The sequence below is a fragment of the Salmo salar genome, chromosome 29 (assembly GCF_965601325.2).
Source record: "Salmo salar chromosome 29, fSalSal1, whole genome shotgun sequence".
In the NCBI taxonomy this organism is placed as follows: Eukaryota; Metazoa; Chordata; class Actinopteri; order Salmoniformes; family Salmonidae; genus Salmo; species Salmo salar.
In genome coordinates, this window is record NC_138319.1 from 25,185,564 (window position 1) to 25,212,530 (window position 26,967).

Below are 26,967 nucleotides of genomic sequence, written 5' to 3' on the forward strand. Positions count from 1 at the left end.
AATCAAGAAGATGATTCACATCCCCGCTGCAGTTTGGTCCGATCATTACGACGATTATGACACAAGGGAATGGGTTCTTGGGTACGACTCAAAAGGGATAAAGGTATGAGTGAAAGGATGAAGTTAGACACTGTGCAAGTATAAAAAAAACACAGACAACGTTTTTCTGTTCACTGAACTGTTCACTGAAGTCTAGCTGGCCCCAAAGGATACTTTTTGCTTGGTTAAACTAAGTATAGCCATTAAAGTACTTATTGTGGTCCAGGAGCTTGAATACGTTTTTAATATACATTTGAGTTGATTTATTTGAATATCATTAATGTTATTGGAGTATGATCACATTTTAAATTAGGACAGCACCACAGAGATATTTAAATGTTAATGTGGTTGTGATTTTTAATATTTCCCCAATGCTGTTTGCATATAAAAGCTGGGATGCCCTCAAGACCTTGCCATCGGGTACCATTTTAATTTAGCTTTTGCCAACAAATAAATTGGATATTGTGTCTTATGTGCTTTCATTAATAATACATGTTAGGGAGGTATGTGGCTGTTGAATACAAACAGAAAATGTGGAGTCAGGTGAAAGCATCTCACTGTGCAAAAACTGGTTGAATCAATGTTGTGTTCATGTCATTTTAACACAAAATCTATGCGATGATGAATCAACGTGGAAAACTAATTGGATTTGCAAAAAGTCATAAATGTAAGGGAATTTTGTCTTTTTTTTCAATCAACTTTTAACCTGATTTCACAAATTTAGCTGACAATTCAACCAAATGTAAATCAAAACTAGACGTTGAAATTATGTCTGTGCACAGTGGGTTGCTACATAGAGAGACAACATGTTATAAGTCTGCCTGGAATGGCATCAGGGTAGGGTTTGCATTTTTTTTACTTTTTTTATTAGTTCCAATGCATCAGGCAAGTTCAATCAAGCAGAACTAAAGTACTGTATTCGAAATGATTTAATATGAACCCAAGTTGGGAATTCAAAGATTTCATATAATAGATCCTATAACTTGTCTTCAGAATGCATCACACTGCTATTATGAGAGATCAGAATGAAATATCTAGACCTGACCTTGAATATTATTCGATTACAATATTATTATGAATGGGATTTAATATCACCCACTGTTAAACAGATATTTTGAAATACCCCATGGGAAAAACATGAAATTAGATTCAACAACATCTTCAAAACAGAAGCAGAATGAAACGGCTCTTTTGCAAACAGGAATTCCTGACCTTAGGGTTTCAGAGGCAGCAGCCACCATTTGGCAGAGGGAGAGAAAGACACAGAAATACACTACGGAAAAAGCATGAACGGAACTTCAGAAATCAGCTAAATGTATTTGAAGAAACCTTAAAATCTAACTCCACTTCTAGGAAAATGGTAGAACTCTAAACAAACAACAACACGAAGAGTTATCTATCCAAAACGGAGATGTATGGATAAACCACTTCTCCAATCTTTTTGGCTCTATAACAAAGAACAAACAGCAAAAACATATACATGATCATACACAAATATTACAATCAACTATTAAAGACTACCAGAACCCACTGCATTCTCCAATTCCATTGAATGAACTACAGGACAAATTACAAACCAACCCAAAAAGGCCTGTGGGGTTGATGGTATCCTAAATGAAATGATAAAATATACAGACCACAAATTCCAATTAGCTATACTCAAACTCTTTAACTTCATCCTCAAATATTTTAAACCAAGGACTGATCACCCCAATCCACAAAAGTGGATTCAAATTTGACCCTAATAACTACATTAGCATTAACAGCAGACTCATAAATTTCCTCAGCAAAAACAATGTACTGAGGAAATGTCCAATTGGCTTTTTACCAAATTACCACATGACCAGCCAACGTACTCAACCTGCACCCCCTAATTGACAATCAAACAAACCAAAACAAAGTCAGTCTTATGTTTTGTTGATTTCATAAAAGCTTTCGATTCAATTTGGCATGAGGGCCTGTTATACAAATGGATGGAAAGTGGTGTTGGGGGAAAAACATACAATATTATAAAATCCATGTACACAAACAACAAGTGTGTGTTTTAAAATTGGCAAAAAACACTATTTCTTTCCACAGGGCTGGGGGGTGAGACAGGGATGCAGTTTAAGCCCCACCCTCTTCAACATGTATATCTACAAATTGGCAAGGGCACTAGAGAAGTCTGCAGCACCCAGCCTCACCCTACTAGAATCTGAAGTCAAATGTCTACTGTTTTCTGATGATCTGTTGCTTCTGTCCCCAAACAAGGAAGGGCCTACAGCAGCACCTAGATCTTTTGCACAGATTCTGTCAGACCTGGGCCCTGACAGTTAATCTCAGTAAGACAAAAATAATGGTGTTCCAAAAAAGGTCCAGTTCCCAAGACCACAAATACAAATTCCATCTAGACACCGTTGCCCTAGAGCACACAAAAAACGATCCATCCCTCGGCATAAACATCAGTGCCATATGTAACAAATCATATCAAATTGTATTTGTTACACGCGCCGAATACAACAGGTGCAGACCTTACAGTGAAACCTTACAAGCCCTTAACCAACCAAAAAAGATATGTGTTAAGTAAAAAATAGAAAATAAAAGTAACAAATAATTAAACAGCAGCAGTAAAATAACAAGCAAGGCTATATACAGGGGGTACCGGTACAGAGTCAATGTGCGGGGCACCAGTTAGTTGAGGTAATTGAGGCAATATGTACATGTAGGTAGAGTTAAAATGACTATGCATAATTATAAACAGAGAGTAGCAGCAGCGTAAAATAGGGGTCTGGGAAGCCATTTGATTAGCTGTTCAAATGTCTTATGGCTTGGGGGTAGAAGCTGTTAAGAAGCCTTTGGGACCTCGACTTGGCGCTCCGGTACCGCTTGCCGTGCGTTAGCAGAAAGAATAGTATGACTAGGGTGGCTGGAGTCTTTGACAATTTTTAGGGCCTTCCTCTGACACCAGCTGATATCGAGGTCTTGGACGGCAAGAAGCTTGTCCCCAGTGATGTACTGGGGCATATGCACTGCCCTTTGTAGTGCCTTGCGGTCGAAGGCCGAGCAGTTGCCATATCAGGCAGTGATGCAACCAGTCAGGATGCTCTTGATGGTGCAGCTGTAGAACCTTTTGAGGATCTGAGGACATATGCCAAATCTTTTCAGTTTCCTGAGGGGGAATAGGTGTCACGTCCTGACCAGCAGAGGGAGTAGTTGTTTAGTATTTTGGTCAGGACGTGGCAGAGGGATGTTTGTTTTGTATGGTGGGGGTTTTGTGTGTGTTGTAGAGGGGTGTTTGATTTATGTGTTCCTGGGTTTTTGGGTGTATGTTCTAGGTTAGTATGTTCTAGGTTGTATTTCTGCATTTTGTCTAGTTTAGGTTTTCTATGTTTAGGTTTGGGTGCTGGACTCTCAGTTGGAGTCAGGTGTTTCTCGTTGCCTCTGATTGAGAGTCCTATATATGGGTAATTGTTTGGTGTAGTGTTTGTGGGAGATTGTTTCTTGTTTTGCGTGTGTGAGCCTGACAAGACTGTTTGGTTGTTCGTGAGTTCTTCATCGTTTTGTTATTTTGGTGTTCTCTTGATTTGAAATAAATATCAAGATGAGCATCCACATTCCTGCTGCGTTTTGGTCCTCCATTCCAGACGACAACCGTTACAGAATCTCCCACCACAAAAGGACCAAGCAGCGGAGAAAGGAGCCAAGGGAATTCGGTCTGGACTATAGGAAGCAGCGCGCTCGGGAGGAGATGGCATCCTGGTCGCTGGCGGTATTGGAGTCTAGGATGGACTGGACATGGGAACAATTACTGGACCACTGTGACAACCTGCCTGGGAGGAAGGTAGAGCACGAGAGGCACCCCCAATAATTCTTTTTGGGGGGGCACATGGGTAGTTTGGCTGGGCCAAGGGTGAGCCCTAAGCCAGCTCCCCGTGTTTATATGGAGAAGCGTATGGAGTGGAGGGCGCCGTGTTTTGCTGAAGTGCGCACAATCTCGCCCATACGCACGCACAGTCCGGTGCGAGTTATTCCAGCCCCTCGCAGATGCCGTGCTAGAGTGGACATCCAACTTGGTAGGAGGATGCCTGCGCAGCACGTCTGGTCGCCGGTACGCCTCCTAGGACCAGGCTACCCTACTCCCGCTCTACGCACGGCAACCACCAGGCCTCTGCACAGCCCAGTTCGCCCTGTACCAGCACTCCGCTCGTACAGGGCTACTAGTTCCATCCAGCCAGGACGGGTTGTGCAGGAGGTGTGATCAAGACCACCTGTGCGCCTCCATGGCCCGGTGTTTCCAGTTCCTGTCTCTCGTGCTGACCCGGAAGTTTGAAACCCCAGTCTGGCACGTCCAGTACCAGCACCACGCATCAAGCTTCCAATGAGTCAGTCCAGTCCAGTACAGCCTGTTCCTGCTCCTCGCACTAGCCCTGAGGTGCGTGTTCCCAGGCTGATACCTCCAGTACCAGCACCACGCATCAGGCTTCTAGTGCGTCAACCCAGTCCGACTCGGCCTGTTCCCGCACTAGCCCTGGGGTGCGTGTCCCCAGACTGGCACATCCAGTACCAGTACCACACATCAGGCTTCCAGTGCATCAGCCCAGCCTCGAGAGTTCGGCAACAGTGTGCAGTCCAGAGTATCCGGCAACAGTGTGCAGCCCAGAGTATCCGGCAACAGTGTGCAGCCCAGAGTATCCGGCAACAGTGTGCAGCCCAGAGTATCCGGCAACAGTGTGCAGCCCAGAGTATCCGGCAACAGTGTGCAGCCCAGAGTATCCGGCAACAGTGTGCAGCCCAGAGTATCCGGCAACAGTGTGCAGCCCAGAGTATCCGGCAACAGTGTGCAGCCCAGAGTATCCGGCAATAGTGTCTAGTCCGGAACCGAGGGAGACTGCCTGCGATCCGGAACCGAGGGAGTCTGCCTGCGACCCGGAACCGAGGGAGTCTGCCTGCGACCCGGAACCGAGGGAGTCTGCCTGCGACCCGGAACCGAGGGAGTCTGCCTGCGACCCGGAACCGAGGGAGTCTGCCTGCGACCCGGAACCGAGGGTGTCTGCCTGCGACCCGGAACCGAGGGAGTCTGCCTGCGACCCGGAACCGAGGGAGTCTGCCTATTACCCAGAAACGGGTGAGTTTACCTATTACCCGGAACCGGTGAGTTTACCTATTACCCGGAACCAAGGGAGTCTATCATCAACCCGGAACTGAGTAAGTCTGACGATCAGGAACTTAATATGATTAACTGCGTATCAAATGAGTCTGCCTACAGTGTGGAACGGAAGAGGTCTGGCTACGATCCGGAACGAGGGGAGTCTGCCTACGGCCCGAAACTGAGCAAGTCTGTCTGCATTCTGGAGGACAGTATGCCGGAGCCAGAACCACCTTCTGTATAGGTGGGTTGGGGAGGGGGGGTGTAGCACAAGTGCCGTCGGTGACGGCAGCCACCCTCCCTTCCCTCCCTTTAGTTTAGGGGGATTTATTTTATTTATTTTTATTTATTTATGAGGTGCATCCGGGGTCTGCACCTTTGGGGGGGGGGGGGGGGGGGGGGTACTGTCACGTCCTGACCAGCAGAGGGAGTAGTTGTTTAGTATTTTGGTCAGGACGTGGCAGAGGGATGTTTGTTTTGTATGGTGGGGGTTTTGTGTGTGTTGTAGAGGGGTGTTTGATTTATGTGTTCCTGGGTTTTTGGGTGTATGTTCTAGGTTCGTATGTTCTAGGTTGTATTTCTGCATTTTGTCTAGTTTAGGTTTTCTATGTTTAGGTTTGGGTGCTGGACTCTCAATTGGAGGCAGGTGTTTCTCATTGCCTCTGATTGAGAGTCCTATATATGGCTAATTGTTTGGTGTAGTGTTTGTGGGAGATTGTTTTGCGTGTGTGAGCCTGACAAGACTGTTTAGTTGTTCGTGAGTTCTTCGTCGTTTTGTTATTTTGGTGTTCTCTTGATTTGAAATAAATATCAAGATGAGCATCCACATTCCTGCTGCGTTTTGGTCCTCCATTCCAGACGACAACCGTTACAATAGGCTTTGTCGTGCCCCCTTCACGACTGTCTTGGTGTGTTTGGACCATGATAGTTTGGTGATGTGGACACCAAGCCCCATTGATGAGAATGGTGGCGTGCTCAGTCCTCCTTTTCCTGTAGTCCACAATCATCTCCTTTGCCTTGATCACATTGAGGGAGAGGTTTTTGTCCTGGCACTACACAACCAGGTTTCTGACCTCCTCCCTATAGGCTGTCTCGTCGTTGTCGGTGATCAGGCCTACCACTGTTGTGTCATCGGCAAACTTGATGATTTGTGTTGGAATTGTGCCTGGCCATGCAGTCATGAGTGAACATGGAGTACAGGAGGGGACTGAGTACGCACCCCTGAGGGGCCCCCGTGTTGAGAATCAGCAGAGGGAGGTATTTAGTCCCAGGGTCCTTAGCTTAGTGATGAGCTTTGAGGGCACTATGGTGTTGAATGCTGAGCTGTAGTCAATGAATAGCATTTTCAGATAGGTGTTCCTTTTGTCCAGGTGGGAAAGGGCAGTGCGGAGTGCTATAGAGATTGCATCATCTATGGATCTGTTTTATTTAAGCAGGTTACCTTAGTGTTCTTGGGCACAGGGACTATGGTGGTCTGCTTGAAACATGTTGGTATTACAGACACAGGGACATGTTGAAAATGTCAGTGAAGACACTTGCCAGTTGGTCAGTGCATGCTCAGAGTACACGTCCTGATAATCCATCTGGCCCTGCGGTCAAATGCTGACCTGTTTGAAGGTCTTACTCACATTGGCTACGGAGAGCCTGTTTCAGCTCGTCGGAGGGCATAGCGGGATTTCTTATAGGCTTCCGGGTTAGAGTCCCGCTCCTTGAAAGCGGCTGCTCTACCCTTTAACTCAGTGCGGATGTTGCCTGTAATCCATGGCTTCTGGTTGGGGTATGTACGTACGGTCACTGTGGGGACGACGTCATCGATGCACTTATTGATGAAGCCAGTGACTTTTGTGGTGTACTCCTCAATGCCATCGGAAGAATCCCGGAACATATTCCAGTCTGTGCTAGCAAAACAGTCCTGTATCTTAGCATCTGCATCTGACCACCTTATTGACCGAGTCACTGGTGCTTCCTGCTTTAGTTTTTGCTTGTAAGCAGGAATCAGGAGGATAGAATCATGGTCATATTTGCCAAATGGAGGGCGAAGGAGAGCGTTGTAGGTGTCTCTGTGTGTGGTCTAGAGTTTTTTCCCTCTGGTTGTACATTTAACATGCAGATAGAAATTGTGTAAAACTGATTTGAGTTTTCCTGCATTAAAGTCCACGGCCACTAGGAGCGCCGCACTCTGGATGAGCGGTTTCCTGTTTGCTTATGGCCGTAGACAGCTGACTCAGTGCGGTCTTAGTGCCAGCATCGGTCTGCGGTGATATATAGACAGCTACAAAAAATATACATGTAAACTCTCTTGGTAAAGAGTGTGGTCTACAGCTTATCATGAGACACTCTACCTCAGGTGAGCAAAACCTTGAGACTTCCTTCGATTTCGTGCACCAGCTGTTGTTTACAAATATGCATAGGCCGCCTCCCCTTGTCTTACCAGAGGCCGCTATTCTATCCTGCTGAAAAAGCTTAAAACCTTCCAGCTGTCTGTTAATCATTTCGTCGTTCAGCCACGACTCTGTGAAACATAATATATTACCGTTTTTAATGTCCCGTTGGTAGGATATATGTGCTCGTAGTTCGTCTATTTTATTATCGATTGATTGTACGTTGGCTAATAGGACCGATGGTAAAGGTAGATTACCCTCTCGGTGACAGATCCTTACAAGGCACCCGGACCGTCGTCCATGATATCTCCGTCTTTTCCTCCTGCGAATGACGGGGATAAGGGCCTTGTCGAGTGTCTGGAGTAAATCCTTCCCATCCGATTCGTTGATGAAAAATCATTTCCCCCAGTACGTGGTGTGTAATCGCTGCCCTGATATCAAGAAGCTCTTTTAGGTCATAAGTCACGTTGGCAGAAACATTATGTACAAAATAAGTTACAAATAAAGCGAAAAAACATACACAATTGTAACGTCTTCTTCCAACTCACACTCTCAAACACGTAGATCCCCTGAACGTGCTCACATTCCAGCTCACACTCTCAAACACATAGATCCCCTGAACGCAGCGCACTCTCTAGATCCCAATCACCTGAATTCTGATCACCTGTTCACACACCTGTATGTCATTATCACACACTATTTAGTTCAGTTCTTTGCACCGCATCATTGTGAGGTATTGATTGTTTTGTGACACACTTCTATTCGGAGCGCTGTTTTTCCTGTAATTTACTCCTCCCGTGTATGATAGTTTTGTCTGCCTCACTAACGACGCCTTTTGCCTCTTCCATGCCTGTACCTTACCCTATCGGATTTCGTGTTATCAACCTATTGCCTGATCTCCCGGATGACGTTACTAGCCTTTTCCCTGCCTGTACTGTTGCCTTTTTGGACCCCCTGTGTATGACCTTCTGCCTGCCACTGGTCCCAGCTACCTGCCTCCTCCTGTGGTCCTTTACAAATAAACACCTGCTGTGCCCTGCGCTTGAAACCAGCTCTCTGTCTCCCATCGTGATCAGTACAACAATAGCACAAAGCTGTGAAAGATCTGAGAGACAAGGCAAGAAGGGCCTTCTATGCCATCAAAAGGAACAGAAAATTCCACATACCAATTACGATCTGACAAAAAATACTTGAATCAGTTGTAGAACCCATTGCCGTTTATGGTTGTGAGGCCTAGGGTCCGCTCACCAACCAAGAATTCACAAAATGGGACAACACCAAATTGAGACTGCATGCAGAATTCTGCAAAAATATCCTCCGTTGTCACGTCCTGACCATAGTAAGATGTGATTTTCTATGGTAGAGTAGGTCAGGGCGTGACAGGGGGTGTTTTGTGTTTTTCTATGTTTTCTATTACTATGTTTAAGTTCTAGTTTTTCTATTTCTATGTTTTTTGGGGGTTGATCTCCAATTGGAGGCAGCTGGTCCTCGTTACCTCTGATTGGAGATCATATTTAAGTAGGGGTTTTTCTTCCTGGGTTTGGTGGGTGAATATCTTTTGAGTAGTGTTTATTTCTCTCTGCGTCACGGTTTGTTGTTTTGTTATTCAAGTTATTTGTGTATTGCAACGTTTCACGGAAATAATGTCACGCCCTGACCTGAGAGAGCCTTTTTTATGTCTCTATTTAGGTTTGGTCAGGGTGTGATTTGGGTGGGCATTCTATGTCCTTTTTTCTATGCTTTGTATTTCTTTGTTTTGGCCTGGTATGGCTCTCAATCAGGGACAGCTGTACGTCGTTGTCGCTGATTGGGAGTCATACTTAGGCAGCCTGTTTTCCTTTGGGGTTTGTGGGTAGTTAATTTCTGTTTAGTGTTTTGTTATACCTGACAGAACTGTTTGGCTGTCATTTTCTTGTTTTGTTCAAAGTGTCTCGATTAAAATTAAATATGAGCACTCAACACGCTGCGCCTGGGTCTACTTCTTCAGACAGCCGTTACATAATAAATATGTGGAACTACAACCATGCTGCACATTGGTCCGCTCCTTTCGACAACCGTGACAACCGTGTACAACGTAAAGCACCAAATAATGCATGCAGAGCAGAATTAGGCCAATACCCACAATTGATCAAAATCCAGAAAAGAGCCGTTAAATTCTACAACCACCTAAAAGGAAGCGATTCCCAAACCTTCCATAACAAAGCCATCACCTACAGTGTCACGCCCTGATCTGTTTCACCTGTCTTTGTGATTGTCTCCACCCCCCTCCAGGTGTTGCCCATCTTCCCCATTGTCCCCTGTGTATTTATACCTGTGTTTTTTGTTTGTCTGTTGCCAGTTTGTTTTGTTCGTTCAAACCTACCAGCGTTTTCTCGCTTGCGCCTGTCTTTGCTATAGTTCTTGTTTCCTAGTTTTCCCGGTGTTGACCTTTCTGCCTGCCCTGACCCTGAGCCTGCCTGACGTCCTGTACCTTTGCCCCACTACTCTGGATTACAGACCTCTGCCTGACCTTACCCTGAGAACGCCTGCTGTTCAGGTGCCTTACACCCTCTCTGGATTATTGACCCCTGCCTGCCTTGACCTGTCATTTGCCTGCCCCTGTTGTAATAAACATTGTTACCTCGACAGTCTGCATTTGAGTCTTACCTTAAACATGATATACAGAGAAATAAATCTGGAGAAGAGCCCCCTAAGCAAGCTGTTCCTGGGGCTCTGTTCACAAACACAAATAGACCCCACAGAGCCCCAGGACAGCAACACAATTTGACCCAACCAATCATGAGAAAACAAAAATTGAATTACTTGACACATTGGAAAGAATTTACAAAAAAACAGAGCAAACTAGAATGCTCTTTGGCCCTAAACAGAGTACACAGTGGCAGAATACCTGACCACTGTGACTGAGCCAAAATTAAGGAAAGCTTTGACTATGTACAGACTCAGTGAGCATTGCTATTGAGAAAGGCCGCTGAAGGCAGACCTGGATCTCAAGAGAAGACAGGCTATGTGCACACTGCCCACAAAATGAGGTGGAAACTGAGCTGCACATCCTACCCTCCTGCCAAATGTATGACCATATTAGAGACACATATTTCCCTCAGATTACACAGACCCATAAAGAATTTGAAAACTAACCCGATTTTGATAAATTCCCATATCTACTTGGTGAAATACCACAGTGTGCAATCACAGCAGCAAGATTTATGACATGTTGCCACAAGAAAAGGACAACCAGTGAAGAACAAACACCATTGTAAATACATTCTTATGTTTATTTATTTTCCCTTTTGTACTGTAACCATTTGCACATTGTTACAACACTGTATATATACATAATATGACATTTGAAATGTCTTTATTCTTTTGGAACTTCTGTGAGTGTAATGTTTACTGTTCATTTTTATTGTTTATTTCACTTTTGTATATTATCTACTTCACTTGCTTTGGCAATGTTAACATACAGTTGCAAGAAAAAGTATGTGAACCCTTTGGAATTTCCTGGATTTCTACATAAATTGGTCATCAAATTTGATCTGATCTTCATCTAAGTCAGAACAATAGACAAACATAGTGTGCTTAAACTAATAACACAAAAATTATTGTATTTTTCTTGTCTATATTGAATACATCATTTAAACATTCACAGTGTAGGTTGGAAAAAGTATGTGAACCCCTAGGCTAATGACTTCTCCAAAAGCTAATTGGAGTCAGGAGTCAGCTAACCTGGAGTCCAATCAATGAGACGAGATTGGAGATGTTAGTTAGAGCTGCCTTGCCCTATAAAAAAACACTCACAAAATTTGAGTTTGCTATACACAAGAGGCATTGCCTGATGTGAACCATGCCTTGAACAAAAGAGATCTCAGAAGACCTAAGACCTAAGGTTACAAAAGTATCTCTAAAAGCCTTGATGTTCATCAGTCCACAGTAAGACAAATTGTCTATAAATGGACAAAGTTCAGCACTGTTTCTACTCTCCTTAGGAGTGGCCATCCTGCAAAGATGCTTGCAAGAGTACAGCGCAGAATGCTCAATGAGGGTAAGAACAATCCTAAAGTGTCAGCTAAAGACTTATTTAAATCTCTGGAACATGCTAACATCTCTGTTGACGAGTCTACAACACGTAAAACACTAAACAAGAATGGTGTTCATGGGAGGACACCATGGAAGAAGCCACTGCTGTCCAAAAAAAAACATTGCTGCATGTCTGAAGTTTGTAAAAGTGCACCTGGATGTTCCACAGCACTACTGGCAAAATATTCTGTGGACAGATGAAACTACAGTTAAATTGTTTGGAAGGAATACACAACACTATGTGTGGAGAAAAAAAGGCACAGCACACCAACATCTCAACCTCATCCCAACTGTAAAGTACGGTGGAGGGAGCATCATGGTTTGGGGATGCCTCAGGGCCTGGACAGCTTGCTATCATCAACAAAAAAATTAATTCCCAAGTTTATAAAGACATTTTGCAGGAGAATGTTAGGCTATCTGTCTGCCAATTGAAGCTCAACAGAAGTTGGGTGATGCAACAGAAGTAAATCAACAACAGAATGGCTTCAACAGAAGAAAATACGGCTTCTGGAGTGGCCCAGTCAGAGTCCTGACCTCAAACTGATTGAGATGCTGTGGCATGACCTCAAGAGAGCAGTTCACACCAGGTATCCCAAGAATATTGCTGAAGTTTTGTAAATACGAATGGTCCAAAATTCATCCTGACCGTTGTGCAGGTCTGATCTGTAACTACAGAAAACGTTTGGTTGAGGTTATTGCTGCCAAAGGAGGGTCAACCAGTTATTAAAACTTCTTAGGGCTAGGCCCCTTTTTTCTCCACTTCCTTTCTGAATGACATGCCCAAAGTAAACTGCCTATAGCTCAGGCCCTGAAGCCAGGATATGCATATAATTGGTACCATTGGAATGAAAACACTTTTAAGTTTGTAGAAATGTTAAAATAATGTAGGAGAATATAACACAATAGATATGGTAGGAGAAAATCCAAAGAAAAACCAACCAGAATTTTTGTTTTGAGAGAGACCATCCTCTTAGAAATGCAAGAGAAAGGTCATATTGAAAATTAGCTCCATGAATGCAATTCCTTTGGCTTCCACATGGTGTCAGCAGTCTATGTTCAAGGTTTCAGGCTTGTAACTTCAAAAACGAATAAGAAATATCAGTTTTAGTTGAGGGACACAGTCTTGGAAATTCGTGTTTCGGCACGCCATGAATACATTACGCACCTGCGAAAATCGGTTTCCTATTGAGCATACTTCTTTCTGAAATAAATATTATAGTTTGATTACATTTTAGGGTATCTGAGGAGTAAATAGAAACGTATTTTGACTAGTTGAAACAAAGTTTAGGGGTATATTTTCAGATTCCTTTCTCTGCAAGTTGAACAGGTGGATTACTCAAATCGATGGCGCCAACTAAACAGACCTTTTGGTATATAAAGAAGGATTTTATCTAACAAAACGACACTACATGTTATAGCTGGGACCCTTTGGATGACAAATCAGAGGAAGATTATCAAAAAGTAAGTGAATATTTTATCGTTATATGTGAATGTATGAAACCTGTGCCGGTGGAAAAATATTTTGATGTGGGGCGCCGTCATCAAACAATCGCATGGCATGTTTTCGCTGTAATAGCTACTGTAAACCGGACAGTGCAGTTAGATTAACAAAAATTTAAGCTTTCAGCCGATATAAGACACTTATATGTACATAAATGTTTAAAATCCATAATTATTTGAATTGCGCACCCTCCAGTTTCACTGGAAGTTGTCTCACTAGCGGGACACCTAGCCCTAAGTTAAATCCAAGGGTTCACATACTTTTTCCACCCTGCACTGTGAATGTTTACATGCTGTGTTCAATAAAGACATGAAAACATATAATTGTGTGGTATTAGTTTAAGCAGACTGTTTGTTTATTGTTGTGACCTAGATGAAGATCAGTTCAAAATTTTGACAAAGTTATGCAGAAATCCAGGTATTTCCAAAGGGCTCACATATGTTTTCTTGCCACTGTATGTTTCCCATGCCAATAAAGCCCCTTGAATTGAAGAGAGAGACAGCAATACAGAGTGAGACGAGAGAGAGAGAGCGACAGAGAGAGAGTGTGGCAGAGAGAGAGAGCTAGAGAGACAGAGAGAGAGACAGCAACACAGAGTGAGACAGAGGGAGAGAGAGAGAAAGCGAGAGAGACAGAGAGAGTGTCTATTATAGCCACTAATCAGGTTAGCGGGCTTTCAGCTGCTGGCCTTTGGTTCTGAACACAACACCTTTACCGGATACCCCAGGTTAATCATACCATTTTAGTTTTTATTTAGACACATTAAGCTTTGGCACATTCAAGCGGAATAAGATTCCAGCCCTGTGTCCCAGTAGAATATCCTGTTAGCCGTGTAAGAAGGTTTGTAACTTTGGCCCAGAGACACACATTTGATATTCCTCCCTACATCCACCCTTCCTCTTTCATTTCCAGTCTGCCTTTTATCACCTAGCTTCATAGGGTTTTTCCCCTATCCTTTGAAATGGCTTCCTGTCTGTTGGATTGGCAGATATTGAACTCACTGTCTTTTATCTTGTGTGTCTGTGTTGGTGAGGTCTATATTGTGTTCCCCTCCAGCTGCTGGCAAAGCTTTCCCTAACCCAGTCTTGTGATTGCCGGAGGAAAGACAGTGGGTTTCACAGAGCATAGGGTAGAGGGTAGGTAGGAACAGAGGAAGATAAAGAGCCTCATACCTGTAAATTTAACTTCATTTTGTTCTGTCCAAGTACCACACAAGTTACTTTTGTCAATCAGTATGAAGGATGAGTAATGAAAAGATACACTACCGGTCAAATGTTTTAGAACGCCTACTCATTCAAGGGTTTTTCTTTATTTTTACTATTTTCTACATTGTAGAATAATAGTGAAGACATCAACGCTATGAAATAACACATATGGAATCATGTAGTAACCAAAAAAGTGTTAAACGAATCAAAATATGTTATATGTGAGATTCTTCAAATAGCCACCCTGTCACACCCTGATCAAATCTAACTTTAAATGCACTTTAGTCCTATGCTTTAACTTAGATTTTTGGTTGAGATGGAGACGTGAATCAAACACATCAATTGTTCATTTGTAGACAGATTGGAATTAAAGCCAGACTAAGTCAGTGCAAAAAGATACATCTCCTTCAAATGTTGATATTTGGTTGTGTTGACAACTAAACACAATTCATTATCACTTTTGGAATACAGTAAATATCCAAAAGTTAAGGCTATTTTACCAACTAATGTACCATAATTTATTCAACCTTAAAAAGAGTAACACATCCATGGTCACATTTTGAGGTTACTGTAACTATAAATGTCTTCTAATGTAATCACAGAAAGCGTGCATGTTCAAGATAACTTGCAAAGGTCGCAGTTCTGTGGAGATCTTCACAATTGCTATAATAATCTGTGCAGAATCTTGAACATCATTGATCACTTGTACTATGTACTTTTAATGTAATCTCAACTGCAATCCAGGTCATTTGGTTGGGATATTAGATGAAGCATAGTGATAACACCTAAAGTTGATGTAAAATATAAAATATCGGACATTGTATTCCCATTTTTCCATTTTTCCTTTCATGGTTGAAAGCGCAGTGATAACACATGGTGACAATTAAACCAAAAATCTGACATAGTTTTTTTCATTGGAATTTGGTTGTGCTTTTAGATGGTTGAAACACATTGGGAATTCAACAAACTTCTGTCTGTCCTTTTTGAGTGGGTGAATAAAGGTTGAAATCTCATTGATCAATGTCTCAACCAAATATGATCCACATTACCATGTTGAAATTACGTGGTGTGCCCAGTGGGATGAAAACAAAATGGCTGGCTAAACAATCTATTTTCTGTTTTGATGTCAGCAAAATGAAGAGGCACTACTCATTCTCTTGGTGTGCTGTGACAATGTGACAATGTCTGCTACGTATTGTATGTCCCTCATTACAAGCAGTGTGGGACAGACAATGGCACAGCTTATTGGGACTGACACTGAAAATAAAGAGGTTCTCTATGAAACGTTGTCAGGGGAAATCATGAACATGAAACATTATTGATAAAACGAAGGAGGTCTGCATGGTCCATGTCAGCTCCAAAAGAATGGTGTCCATTTGAAACCGCCACTCACAAACACATGCACTCAGTCATGTGCAAACACACACATACACACACATTCATTCAGCAATACATGTGCGCACATGCGCACAAGCACGTACACTCACACGCACACCCACACACACTCCTTCATCCCATTTCTAATTCCCTGGGAATTCACCATCACCGCTGTATTTGTCAATTCAGCAAGCTTGAAATCCAATGACAGGTTACAAGATTTCACACCAGTGGCCTCTTTCATCACTGATGGAAGCCAATGTACAGTATGTCCCTCATGAATAAAGAAATCACACGCAACAAGATTAAACGGTGGCCATATTTCCTGTGGTGCTCCCTATGTGCTCTGAACAGATCAGCATGGACAGGTCTTGGTGAATTTCTTTGACTGACAGTACATAAGCCTACAATCATTCTGCGTTGGTTAATGGAATGTGATTTTGCTATGGAGAAAAATGGATTTGATCAAATATTGGAATGCTGCCAGCCAGGTCAGATGTGCCATTTCAGAGGAAGATTGATGGACCTGTTTATGACCACTATTCACATCCTGGTCATCATCTGTTATTCCACAGTTTAACAATATTGCCAACTTTTCCAATTTCCACATTAAGGACCCCTTGTTCCTCGTAAGTACCGACAGATAGGAAGTCCTGAAAGCTAAATCTGTGGTCATCATTAAAAATGTATTGTACTATATAATAAACCATACAAACACACTAACCTATATGATGGTAGTCATCTATAATTCATTACCTTTCCATAGGTCTCAAACCGCAGAGCCATTCATACATATTTTAGCAACCCCTTAAGGTGATATGTCAGGTTCTAATGTTGTAACCCCTGGGACCCCAAAATGGCTTATTCCTCAATATTGATCAGGAAAACCTGTTTTTCGATAACACTGGTTTGCCAGTTGCAATACTCTGTTTGAAAATATATACATTTAAAAGGATTTATTTGAAGTTTGAAGTCAAGTATGAATGTTGCTATTCTTAAAATCCCACTTTTAAGATCAACTCATGCTCAAATCTACAGTAAGGTCATGTTACATATATTTTCTTAAAGAGAGTTGAAAGTAGTGTACATATTGTAAACTAGATTGTTTTGCTTTTCTGGAAAAACTGGTCAAATGGCATTTTCCCCTTCTTGATTTACTGTACATTGCAAATGCTGAGGTAGCTCTTTTCCCATGCTCCATTCTCCACCTCTCTACCCCTCTCTCTCAAAATATCTAGTGCTCTTGAGAATCCTTCATCCAGACTCTTTCCCTATACATAACAACCTCTCTTCCATCGGTGGAGTCAACGACCCTAAAAGCTCGAATTGAGTCCCAGGTGGACCTCCAATCCATTCTCCTAAACACCAGTGTGAACCTTGGTCTGATCAGCATGCTGTGCATTAAACTCACAAGGTCATAACTGGCACAACTGGGTCATGCACTGTTGTGCACATTTAGAAGCCCACATGTGCTTCAAACCCTTCATCTTTATATTGGGAGAACAGAGTCCATCTGTTAAGGTGTGTGGAGAGGACAAATGAAAAAAATGTGGTATCCATAATCCAGTAAAAACCTAGTGTTTTCAGTTAGAAAGTTGCTCCTTCCGCTAGAGTGCCTCTTGAAGTTCGCTTGGAATTTTGGTAAACAATAGATCAATGTCAAAGACCTGTATCCAGTGGTAATTCTAAAGAATTTCAGAATCAAATTGGAACCCTCTACTGAACACACCATAACTGCTCTAGATTTGTGTCGAGGACTTTTCTATACAGGCCCGTTTTTAAAACAACTGTAACGAGCACTCCAAGGTCTAATTACATACCCTCCTCTGCAGGTCTGATGTTATGGGTGTTTTTCAGATGTGCAGTGTGCCATGTTAATTTGTAAGTACATGAAGTCTAGGTCATTACATTTTAATCTCACTTTTCCTAACTTTTTACTTTGAAGTTGCTTTTAATGTTGCTCTAGCCATACTGTGATAGGCTTTTAAGTGAAAAGGTAGACCAATAGCGACTTAATTATCGCTATGGTTTCAGAATCAAATCAATTAGGTCTCTAACAAGCTGATCATCATTTCTGGCTCGTTTATATCATTAGAGTCCTCGTCCTCATGGAAACCCATATGCTGGGTAACAATATAACTGCATGTCTCACTAATGAGCTACAGAGGCCATAAACTTGTCTGAACAACTTTTTGCTTTTGTTTTGCTTACCTTTAGGTCGAAGAAAATGTTCTGTGTCCCAAGAAATTTTGTCATACACTAAATATATGTCAATTGACTACTTCCTTGACCTAATTTTCACCATTTGAAAATCACTTTATCTAGCTACTTACACATACAGAGGAAATTCAATGTTCCCAACCTATTGCACCGTTGCCATATTGGTACCAAGACTTTACATTTTAGTCATTTAGCAGATGCTCTTATCCAGAGCAACTTACAGTTGTGTGCATACATTTTATTACATTTTTAAATACTGGTCCGAACCAACAACCCTGGCATTGCAAGCACCATGCTCTACCAACTGAGCTACAGTGGGACTGTATTACATACAGTGGGACTTTAGTATCAACAGATTCATCGTTGAGTGGCCAAGGTCTGCAGCTATACACTATGAGAAACAAGCTAACCATTTCTAAATCCACACACCAAAAGAGTAGTGTCAGAACACAATAAAACTAATGTTATCATGCAAACAATAAAGACATGGGGGGAACTGAATTTTGTTAGAAAAGTAGATTCATCTCAATCCTCAAGTCTGCCCTATGCTCCTTTTTTTATATTTGACAGTATTATTTGTTCAAATTCAACACATCGGACCAGAAGAAATCAAATTAAATGCATAAACAAGGCCGGCGGTTCACACATGTATACACAGATATGTCTATTCAGAGTGCAATACAATATTGAATATTGAATTGACATTGGCATTCCTTCCATTGCTCACTTTACAAGAATTTCTGTAGAGCTTACACAACACTCATCGACTTATGTTAGCATCAAACCTCAATGGTTCAAACTGAAGATGTGTAAATTAATCTAAAGAGACTCAATGGCATCTGTGTTGTACGTTGATCAATTGCGTGCTCTCCGGAAGGCCTCTACGACTTCCCCAGAGTGCCTTTCAGGCTTAGTACTGCAGCCAAAGACTGGTCAGTGATCAAACGGACAGAGAAAGACCCCAGCCCTGCTCAGCTTCAATGACTTGTTCTTCCTCCAACACAAACCAGCTCCAACAACAATTGAGACTGACCAGTCATTCTTTCAGCTGTTTTCTGTAAACATTAGTTTGTCCATGAGTACAGATCTAATGAAATGATCTAATTAGAGCATGCCTCAATTAATGAACACGTCCAATGGTCTTTCTTTTAACCAAATTCATTCCTTGCTGAATACATTTTTTGTGGGCAGGAAATTCATCCCCCTGTATGTAATATTTATGCCTATTGGTTTCAGGGCAAGTCCCATAGCATCTCAGATCCCTCTACCAGCAATGTCATGAATTTGATAAGGTTTTATTTGAATTATTTATATGGTTCATTTGGAATGAACAGAGCATTGGCTTGTGATTGCTGGATCTGAAGATATTGGATTCTATCAAGTCAATATATATATTTTTAATGTTGACCAGTGATGGGAGGGGTTAAGATGACTTATTATTCTGTGTTATCAATCAAAGCCTCATTTAACCTAATAGGTATTCCATCATTGTGTTACATCAGTTGATGAGTGACAGAGAAAGTAAATTACATCTATTACTGGAAGCCATGTTCACCTCAAACCTACAATGTGGTGTTTTTCTCACCAAACTGAATCAACGGAGTGCGCAAGATTACTTTAACTTTTACTTTCCCAGAGTTGTGAGATATATTCACACTTATACAACTTTGAGAACACCTTTAGTTCAGTTTTGCTTTTACTCTCCATCTTGCTAATAATTTGCCAATACTGATCCTTATTCAAATACGGAATCCACCCCTGAAAGTAGACAAATTGACTGTTCATAAGATTGTGCCTCCTTTCCTGTGTGTGCAGATTGCTTTGACACATCAGTCAGGTGCATTGTTTGTAAATAAGGGTTGGGATTAAGTCTGTCCGTTAAAAATACCTATTAAGATTATTATCACTGGACTGTATTAATACAGACACTTTTAGTGAGGCAGTCTCCATGGTAACCAGATACTCTTTCTGCCATACATGCCGTAAATGCCATACTACCGTAAAACCTATTAAATACTGTATGCCCTTACCTAAGGAAATATTTGAGGGTCTCTATTCAACGCTCTTAAACAATTCCCTTAGGTAAGGGGAAATTATTCCTTGAAGTAAACCTTTAAGGGAAACACTTAAGATGTGTTATGCAACTGGGCCCAGAGCACTGTGATTTTGGGAGTTAAAGTTGTAGTCCCTAGCTGCAATCCAGCTTGCGACATTTGGCTTTCAAGGCTAGTATACTATGACTGATTAGATTGTTTTATTTATTTCAGTGTCATATGCAGGCACGCGTGCACACACATACACAGTGATAAAAACACAGAGCCACAATGGTGGTATGCTTGGTGTTCTGAGCCCAGACCACCATCTGTTAACCCATGGTTGTGCTTCATAGAACAATGAAATCAATTTGGCTCCCATTCCCTCAACGGGCTTCGAGGTCTCATTTTGTTGTTTGTTTGTCACTCCCTCTGTGATGGGCACAAATCCACTCAGCCACACCTTACAATTGTGATCACCACTGCAAAGCACACTGGGGAATGTCTGAATCCGCACCCGTTTGCACCCAAGAGGAACCTTGCAGACTAAATCACCATGAACAACAATTGTTGTTCTGTAATTATTTAAACAGGTATTCATTTTCAGTCCATGTTAGTTTTATGAGATGAGGTTACACCCACACTCTAAAGTTGTGATGTTTGACAAGCATTCTCGAAACAGATTTTAATTACTCATCTCCTGCTGGAGATGATCCCTGCACTTTTTTAATTCCAAATGAGTGTTTGAATTGTCAACATCTATCACTTTCCGTCTCTCCAAGGATACGTGCTCAAATTAGAATGTGAATTAATGAGAACAGATGTGTTTTGTAATGCAAATTGAATGAGATCTAAACACAAGCAAAGGTGTCAATCATACGTGTTTCATTGGATTTGTAGCCACGTCAGGGTTATGTGAGGGCAACAATCAACACAACAAAGCACATTCTCTTGGCACCAGTGTGTGAGGCAGTTTAGATGCCGAAATCAGTCTATGAGTAAGGTGGATTGTCAATATCATGGCAATGAAAGGAACATGATGTCTGCACCCATTGTTGAAGTAATCATCAACAGCCTGGCTATGAACTGCTTTCCCCCTCTTTTCTTACACAAGGACCACATGTATTTCTTAAAGCCCCAAGCAGGTTTAAAATTGTATTTTTGTAACCTCTCTGGGATAGGGTCTAGTTTCCTGAATTTCCGCCTGACTGACGTGCCCAAATTAAACTGCCTGTTACTCAGGTCCAGAAGCCAGGATATGCATATAATTGGTAGCATTGGATAGAAAACAATTTGATGTTTCTAAAACTGTTAAATCATCACTGTATGTCTAATAAATCATTGTGTGTGTTTATTTAATGAAAATGACTGGAAATATATTTTTTATCATTTATTTCCCTGAGCCTCTTTGGCTGTTGAAATGCTCAGTCTCGTGTGTGCGTAAGGAAACAAATGTGAAGATATTTACATACACAGCCCTGATTGGCTGATAGGATGGCCTAGAGCCCACCACCTTACCCAGATGAACAGTTACAGTTACATCCCACCTGAACAGGCTGAAATTCCAATAATTTATTTTCGAACAGGGCATTATCATGGAAATATGTTATTTTTTTACAGGAAAAACAACTGCACTTCCCCTTTAAAACAAAACCTGTCTTTGTTTTGCTGCAGACGGCAGCTATTTCATATTTTCACTGAACCAAACAGAAGAGGGATGGCATCAAATGTGAACTATGTGGCTTCTCACCACCTCCCCATTTCACTCTCATCCTGCTTATTGTCACACATCAATTTGAGTCATGTATTTGTTCTTTGGTGGGCTAGGGTTTCTACCACAGCGATCGATTGGCCAGTGGCAGTATACCCTCATGAAAAGGTACTACTGAATTACTACACAATACCTATTCTTGCAGTAGTGACTATGTAGAGACTTGTAGGGATTGTGTAGGGCTCCCGAGTGGCGCAGCAGTCTAAGGCACTGCATCTCAGTGCTAGAGGCGTCACTACAGACCCTGGTTCGATTCCAGGCTATATCACAACCGGTTGGCTTTGTTTTTGACAATCCTTCATTTAATCATCTTCCATTCCATCTGTAAGGTTAACTTTCCTTTATGTTTTATGAATACTTCATGTTGTTGTTTAACCGTTTACTCGATATAACTTTTTACCAGATCTAAAAGTTTGCTAGCCAAAATGGTCTAGTGTTTAGCCTAGCTGTTTGCTAGCCCCATTGAAATGTAACTATGTAGCCTCTATTTTTCTCACGCTGACTAATTAGTATGTGCGTTTGCATGCAAATGTTCAGTAGGTTCATATTGGTAGACTTACCCATACTACATACCTCTTTTGACCTGTTTCCAAGGAGGCCCTCGACATAAGAAGACTGGAGGCCATTGTTGGTTAGATTAAAATTGTTTATCAAATGTTTTTCTGTGTCGTTTTACGTGACCTCTGTTAGCAGATGATTGATAATGGCTTATAATTTGTGGTCTCTTGTGCTTGTCTTTATTTTCTAAAAGGTTACGTGGTGGAGAAATGAGGCTGCAACAAAAAAGAAGATCTGAAGATAGTTAAGTCAAAGCTGAATAAAGACAAGGCCTCAAAGGGATTAACAAAAGTGTTAATATGTAATTTAATATGTAATTAATTTAATTAATAAAATGCAATTATGTTTGTATAATCGTATTATTTATTGTTTGATGATATAACTACAGTTAGAAACTTGATGAAATAACATGTGCACTAGTCTAGTAGTGAAACATGAAGATGTCAATAGTGGTCTTGAATAGGCAAACAGTAGCAAATGTGTCAGTTTTCAATAGTAATTTAAAAAGGTTTATGTAGGAAATGAAAAAGGATCAGGAGCAATTCAGTAGTGATCAGTAGTGACACAACACTACTATACACACCAATGGCAGTAGCAACTCAATAGGGATTGAGTAGGCATACAGCACTAATGTGTAGGCATTACGTTGTCTTTCAATAGTGAAAATGTAGGAATTGTGTAGGTATGTGTAGGTTTTAAGTAGTAGATACACAAAAGCTTAGTAGTTACACAGTAGTCATTAGTCATTAAGGAAGAATTGTGTAGTGATTTGAATAGGATATATGTGGTGTTCACCGGTAGTGAAACATCAGAATTTATCACTCATTACTACTGAAATTTGTACTGGTTTACTACACATCTCAATATCAATCAAGTAATAAAACCAGTAGGTTTTGTTTAGATCTTGTGTAGTAGTGATGAGTAGTAATTCAGTAGTACTTTTTCATGAGGGTAGACAGGGACCAAATTTGCATTTCCGAGGTATGGATTAATATGATCAAGGCCAGGGGTGTGTAAAAAGCCTACTGTTTCCCAATACCTCAAGCTGAACGGCATTTCATTTGTAATACCGCAATTATCCTCCTTTTGCATTAAGTGCCCAGTTGACATGTTCTTAGTAATAGTGTATACTTGGCCCAGGGTGACAATGTAGAAAGGTGGTACAAGAACATTTACCTCAGGTTTCTGATGCATTCTGGGAGACAAATCACATTTCTTTTGCCAAAAGGAGAAATACAACACTAATATAGGACACCAATTTTAAATCTGATGAGTGTAAAGCTACGTGAGCATACCTCAGTCATACAAGACATGGGGGTATTTTGAGACTAAATTGGAGCAGATGGTGACAAGTCAAATGTGTTCAGAGATTAGATAATAGCTAAGGTACTGATCAATGTTGCATTCAGAGACACTCTCTCAGTGCTCATCCTGAATAGAGCCTTTCTTTTGTGTGGTAATATAGATAGTTAAAACATGTTGATTATACAGTAAGCCAGAGTGGGATGTTGTCTATCAGTTTGTCTTTAAGTGGGGTCAACCAGAAAGCAATCTGTTTGTTCATCAACCGTTGAAGAAATTGACCTGAAACAAGAACACTTGGCCTCACTCTCACCAACTTAACTTACGGTGCAAGACCGCTAATTAGTTGAACTAAGAACATGCAAATAGAGACATAAGTATAAGTGTTGGGAGTAACTGTCACATTCTTGAAAATGATCAGACCAAGGCGCAGCATGAGTATAGTTCCACATATTTATTTAAGTGAAACTAACAAAACAATATAACAAAACTTACAAAGACCGTGAGGACGTAGTGCCCAAACACACTAACAAGCAATATTCCACAAAATACAGGTGGGGAAATAACTACCTAAATATGAGCCCCAATCAGAGGCAACGATAAACAGCTGCCTCTAATTGGGAACCATATTAGCACCAACATAGAAATAGACATACCAAATCACCCCCTACTCATGCCCTGACCTACTACACCATAGAGAACCAAGGGCCGCCGCCCAGACCCCAGATCTGGCCATCGCGCCAGGCTGAACGCCGTGCCTGGACATTGGCACAAAGGAAGACTCCGGCCCTGCAGCTGGATTGGACGCCGTGCCTGGACTGGGCACCGGCGCAGAGGAAGGCTCCGGCCTTGGAGCTGGACTGGACGCCGTGCCTGGACTGGGCACCGGCGCAGAGCAAGGCTCCCGCCCTGGCGCTGGACTGGACGCCGTACCTGGACTGGGCACCGGCGCAGAGGAAGGCTCCCGCCCTGGAGCTGGACTGGACGCCGTGCCTGGACTGAGCACCGGTGCAGAAGGCTCTGGCCATGGAGCAGGACTGGACACCGTGCCTGGACATCGGCGCAGAGGAAGGCTCCGGCCTTGGAGCTGGACTGGACACCGTTGACCGTTGCCGGAGGCTCCGGACTGGGAAACGTCACCGGAAGCTCTGGACTGGGAATGCGCACTGGAGGCCTAGTGCGTGGAGCCGGTACAGGTGGCACCGGACTGGTGACACGCACTTCAGGACGAGTGTGAGGAGCAGGCACAACTTGGGGTTGTCCTTGGGCTTTCTGTGGCCGCGAACCCTGGCGTCGTCACTGTCCTCCATTATTACCTTCCGTCTGCCGCCAAGGAAGGGTTTCGCATCCACCCATCACTTCTTCCCATGTCCAAAACTCCTTTACCTGGTGAACACGCTGCTTGGTCCTGGTTTGGTGGGATAGTCTGTCACGTTCTTGAAAATGATCAGACCACGGCGCAGCGTGAGTATAGTTCCACATATTTATTTCAATGAAACTAACAAAACAACAAAACTTAAAAACCATGAGGGCGTAGTGCCCAAACACACTAACAATCAATCAATATCCCACAAAACACAGGTGGGAAAATAGCTGCCTAAATATGATCCCCAATCAGAGGCAATGATAAACAGCTGCCTCTAATTGGGAACCATATTAGCACCAACATAGAAATATACATACTAGATCACCCCCTAGTCACGCCCTGACCTACTACACCATAGAGAACCAAGGGCTCTCTATGGTCAGGATGGTCAGGGCGTGACAGTAACACTACCTTTAAGTGTTGGGTCGTGGGACTACCTTCAAGTGTTGGGAGTGGAACTACATTTTCAGGTACAATTACAGAATTAAATAGAATATCTCGAAGGCTACAATGTCCTATTGTATGGGACTTGAATCTACTGAGTCACATAAAGGACTTACTGATACATTGTGTAGACAATTGTATCAAACACCCAATAACAGTGGAGGCTCCTCAGAGGAGGAAGGGGATTGAATCAAATACTCATTAAGTCCCAAAATCAAGAGAACTGAACTAAAGTGACCGATGGAAGATGGGGAAGAGGGGTCATATTGAAATAGCCAAAATTGGCAGCATTGTAGGAAATAGCATCATGGACAGACTGTCATATTTTTGTGCTAGCTTTCAGGATCTCTTTTAGTTTAAAATGAGAGAAAGTGTCAACACAGCCCAAAGCTGAATGAAATATTCATTTTACCTTAGAAAAAAATAACAAATGTGAATCCAAGCCTCCACAGTACAGTCACTGCATGTCAAAGTAGTTTCTACTGCTAATGGAGAGAAATGGATTCATGGAACCTACCGAAAATCACACTTTGGCTGATTAATGATTTATGATGAACTCTCTATCTGTGGCGAAAAACAAACACATAAAAGTACATTTTCATACCCTGTATCTTATACATGCATATAATTATATTTGAATCAAGGCTATTTCAAGCTGGACTCTCACTAATTGGGCGGTAATGGGAAGAAACCTTTCCAAATGGAAGAGGTAAAATGACCTCTTATACTTCCTCCTTTGCGAACACTGGAAGAAAAAGAGAGGACGCTGCCATCCCACTCCTCAAAGATATGATGGATCCATCCCATCTATTGCACGATGACCTCGTTCCTCCAGTGACATGTGGTGCGGTCGGTGGCTGGGTTGGCACTGGCTATTATCAAAGCCAGATTTACTCAAAAACAGTGAAGTGCAGTCAGGTTAGGCAGTGATAATCTAATCTATTTTGTTATTGAATGTTTTTTTTCTCAATGATTCTGTTGGTTTTTATGCTGAAAATAGTTTTTTGTTGTTGCTAAAACTGCATCAAAACCTAGGGAAAGATGTCAGCGTATTCATGACAGACTCCACCCAAACCATCTAGGAGCCTGGATCCTCTCTTCACAGTTCAAGGCCGCGTTAAGATACTGACTCAGAGACAGTCCAATCACCGCTCAGGTAATACCTCCCATCCGTTCGAAGCCTTATCATTGTACTGTAGTCTATACTGCCAGGGGTGTTGTCAGTTGTAATCTTGTACCCATTCGTTTTAACTCCTCCCTTAGATCTGCTTTTGTTAGCTCAAAATAGAAGCCCACTGTGGTCTGCTCACCCAGTGCTATTATGTAAAATTGATTAACCCCTTTGTTAACCCCTTGGTTTTCAAATTACGTAGAGAGCTTGGGCTGATGCACGATAGCAACCAAAGCCCATGTAAGTCAGTTTATAAAGTTCTAATAAGGATAGACCAAATGGGGGCAGTTCTATGCAATCTTATAGCCATACCAACTATATCAATATCAACTATCCGACAGGGCCTGCAACCGCCTATTGAACATAGCTTGTTTGAGTAGAGACTCAATGTGACTTTAAA